This window comes from Vombatus ursinus, unplaced genomic scaffold, assembly GCF_900497805.2.
Source record: "Vombatus ursinus unplaced genomic scaffold, bare-nosed wombat genome assembly UNPS02008996.1, whole genome shotgun sequence".
Taxonomy (NCBI): Eukaryota; Metazoa; Chordata; class Mammalia; order Diprotodontia; family Vombatidae; genus Vombatus; species Vombatus ursinus.
Genome location: NW_020948774.1, coordinates 7,389,665 through 7,394,140, shown reverse-complemented (window position 1 = coordinate 7,394,140; position 4,476 = coordinate 7,389,665). Strand labels below are relative to the sequence as shown.

The 4,476-nt window shown below is 39.4% G+C and overlaps 1 pseudogene; it reads right to left on the bottom strand.

Annotated features, from left to right (window-relative positions):
- Positions 1-4,088: 4,088 nt before the first annotated feature.
- Positions 4,089-4,274, bottom strand: LOC114034384 (annotated as a pseudogene).
- Between the last annotated feature and the right edge of the window lie 202 nt (positions 4,275-4,476).

The following is a 4,476-nucleotide window of genomic DNA, read 5'->3' as shown; positions in this document are numbered from 1 at the left end:
AGAAACAACAACGACCAGGAGTAGCACTAGAGTATCAGGTCCACAGCACTAATGCCATCATGATTCCTCATCATAGGCATAGGTTATCTCTCTCAAGGTAATGAAGAGGTCATAGACCTCCTGCATACAATCTGTCTTTCTTCTCAGTTGATACCAGGACTCTACATACCACCATCCATTCAATCCACCAGCCGAAACCTGGAAACCTAGAGTGATGGTAGCATATTTTTACCCTTTAAGAGTCCTCTCCTGGGGGGCTATCCCTTTCTTCTATGGGATTTCAATAAAGACTCCCCAAGTGGCATAGTACATAGAGTTATTGACTTGGAGTCAGAAAGACCTGTGTTCAAATCCAGTTTCAGTCATTTACTAGCTATGTGACCCTTGGCAAATCATTTAACCTATCTCAGTTTCCTCATCTGTAAAATAAGGATAAAAATAGTAAATGGAGAATTGTGAGAATCAAATGAGATAATATAGGCTAACTATTTCGTGAACATATGTAAAAGCTATACAAATTCTGTTATTATTGATCTAGAGACTCAATATATCCACCAAGTCAGGTACATTTTCCTATTTCTGGTAGGTGAATTTCTGTTTTCTATTGTTATAAAAATAGAATTTCATCTCCCCTAAATTATTAAAAATTCTACCTCTCAATGCCTATCAATTGGGGAATGGATAAATAAGTTGTGGTATATAAATGTAATGGAATACTATTGTGCTATGAGAAATTATGAGCAGGCAGATTTCAGAAAAACCTGAAATGACTTACATGAACTGATGCTGAGTGAAGTGAGCAGAGCCAGGAGAACATTATACACAGCAACAGCAACATTTTATGATGACCAACTTTGATAGACTCAGCTCTTTTCAGCAATACAATGATCTAAGATAGTTCCAAAAGATCATGATGGAAAATGCTATCCACATCCAGAGAAAGAACTGTGGAGTCTGAATGCAGATCAAAGCATGTTCTTTTCTCTTTTTTTGTTATTTTTTCTTTCTCATGGTTTTTCCCTTTGTTCTGATTCTTCTTTCACAACATGACTAATGTAGAAATATGTTTAATGTGATTGTACATGTATAGCCTATGTCAGATTGCTTGCCATCTTGGGGAAGGGGGAAAGAAGGAAGGGAGAGAGAAAAAAATTGGAACTCAAAATATTATAAAAGTAAATGTTGAAAACTATCTTTACATGTAATTGGAAAAAAATAAAACACTATTAAGTGGTCAAAAAAAAAAGATTCCACCCCTCAGTCCCCCAAATTTTTTCAAGGAAGAAGTTTTCTGGACCATCCCTGGGAATAAAAATCTTCCAATTCAGGAAGAACTGAACCATTTCTCCCGAGTTGTTTATACAAAATTGTCCACCCTTATCAGGTAAGTCTTCCTGAAGGCTGGATCCAAGAATCTGATACACAAGATAGCCCCTCCCTTTTTGGTACATCACAGATTCATCAAAGACACAATTCTGGGAGGTGACATACTCAATCCCAGGGATGTTAAGTAGCTGTTATTTTATCTTCTCCAGTGTTTGATAATACCAGATGCCAGAGGATGATATGGAAGATGAAAAACTCAATGAATTTGATGGTAATAGGCTCAATCACAGACCTTCTTTGTGGCAAAAACAAAACAAAACAAAAAACAAAGCAAAAACGCCCTGATCAGAGGCTATGGTACAAGGGGACCCATAATGAAAAGAGGGATGTATTCTGTCTGGGCTTTGATGGTGGCTGTGATGATAGTGGACTTAACTGGCACTAAAATGCCATATCTTAAATAAGTCTCAATTGTATTCTTTCATTGAGATGGGGGGAAATGGCCAGTGTAATAATTCTGCCAATGAGAAGGTTGAGAATTATGTTTAGTCGCATCATACTGACCGTTGAAAGTCAGACACTGATTGGCACAATGAAGTACCTGTATCATACTTAATTAAAGGAATCATAACATCCTGGACCTTGTGCCCATATTAATGGTAGACCTACTCTTCAATCTCTTCCATTCCATTCTTCATTAGAGTATCAGCCTGATAATTTAGTTCAGCAGAGGTTTCTAATAGGCATTGTCAGGACCTACAAAAAGCAGTATGCAGTGGGAGGCATCAACAAAATTTCTCCATTGGTCTTAACCCCAAAGGGTCAGCTAGGTTGTACAGCACATAAAATGCTGGACTTGGAATTAGGAAGATCTGCGTTAAAATCCTGCCTCAAATGCTTAACTTAAGCATATGATCCTATGCGAGTCACTTAACCTCTGTCTGCTTCAGTGCCTCCATTTGTAAAATTGTGATAATAATAGCACCTATCTCTTGGGGCTTCTGCAAGGATTAAATGAGACAATAGATGTAAAATGTTTTGCAAACCTTAAAGTACTATATAAATGCCAGTGGTTGTGTTGTCGTCGTTTTATTTCTGTTCTCTCTGGGCCTCAGATCACTCAATCAGAACCATTAGCCCACCATCCAGGAGTCAGTATGTATAATATTTTTCTCATCCCATTTCTCAGGTCTTTTTCACATGTCAGCCATGCAACTCACAGTTTGTCCCACAACAGAAGGATCTCCAGCCCTCAGTGTGCCCTATTACAAGATTAATGACCACCAAGATCCAGTTGTGTGTATATCTCACATCTGAGGCAGAGCCACCAGTGAGTCAGGGAAAATGTTGTTCTGTTCCTCAAGAGCTAAATTCTCGTAAGTGGGGATCCAGTGGGCTAGTGGAAAAGACAAAAAGCATTTGGGCTAGGAATGGAGGTTTCAGTCTCTGGCAAAATGGCAACCTGTTCATAAAGTAAATTACCACATGAGGGGCATAGATAAGCACCATCTTGAATGTACCACTTGCAATTAACAATGGAAACCTTCTATTTCCTACTTGTCTCGTTCAAGGTTCCATCTTGCAGCGCTCCACTCATAATGGGCAACCCTGGACAAAGAACAGTAGGATAAACCTGTCCCATTTGTCTAAGTAGTATTAAGGCATAATAATGGGCAAGCAACTATTTTTCAGAAGTGGTACAGCTGTACAGTAACTCCACTCAAGGAAGGTTAGGGCTCAAAAAGCTTTGTAGTTATTTAATCTTGATACTCCTTGAGACTTGTCCAAATCCTTTATTTAGCCTAACCTTTAAGGACAAATACTTATATGAACATAGACTCCACACAATAATAAGCACTAAGAGATTGCTAGACAACCTGTTTTACATCTTCCAAGGCTACAGCCTATTCCTGCCTCACTCAAAAGAGACAGGCTTTCCAGTAATTTAGTAAATTGAGCCATAAAAATACACAGCTGAGAAAGTGTGTTCTCAAGAATTCAAAGAGTCCAATAAGCCTCTGAACTTCCCTTTTAGATTGTGGAAGAGTGTCAATAGTTTATGATGGAACTATATTTGGAGTCATCTAGGTTCACCCTATCCAGTGCATTTTCCAAAATTTAATGAAATAGACTAGACTCTTACTTTTATTGGAGTAGGTCTCCCAACCTTTATCTCTCATATGAACCACCCATCATGGCTTCCACCTTCATGGCTTATCTGGTCTAGTTAAGATTACATCAATAATCAGTATAAGGGTGAATATCAATGCCCTTGGGAAGTAGAGTCTCTCTCAGATCTCCACTCACCAAATTGTGGTAATATGTAGGAGATTCAATTAATCCTGAGGAAGGATGGAGAAGTATACATGCATTGGGCACTGACTCTCAAGAACTCATAATATTTATGCCCAGATAAATGGCCCCCCTGATTACCTATCCACAACTGAGACTCAAATGGGAGATCTTTCAGTCAACTCTACCTCAAAAAGAGTGCACCTTTCCTTGGTGGAAATTAGGGTGCCCTATGTACCTCTGAAGGTGCCCTAGTATAATAGTATTCTGGCTGCCAGTACCTAGCAGTGTCATCTTGGCACCCTTCACCTTTTACTTTTCTTTTTTTTTTCCTTGTATATATATAACTTTATTTCACTGTATGAACAAAAGCCTAAAAGTTAACATGGGAAATCCTTGCATGCTTTCTGCTATGGTCAAATACCCAAATTTACAGCCAGCCTGATATTTCACGTTATGCATAATCCCAGTTAATGATGTCTGTGAGCAGGAGCAGCTGAATCTGAACCTTTCAAAGCTTTGCTTTTTTTATCAGCACTTCTGATTTTGTAAACAATGTACCCCATCACACCCATTCCTATCCAGATCTCCTGGTAAACCTGGGTATAGTAGGGCTTCAGTGGAGTCCAAACATTTTTCATAAAGTTCTGTAACATCATGGCTGGCGAAGAAGGGCCGAGCACGGGAGCCTGGGCCAGCAGCAGAGAACAGCGGAAGCCTTCTACTTTTCTAAGACATAGTGACTTGGGTATTTGTCCCCAGTCCCCCTATAGTCCTGCTGCAGGTAAACAGCTTGAGCATCAAAAGAACCTTGGCCCTCGCCCTAGAGGACTCATCTCAGTAGTCTCTCAGTTCTGG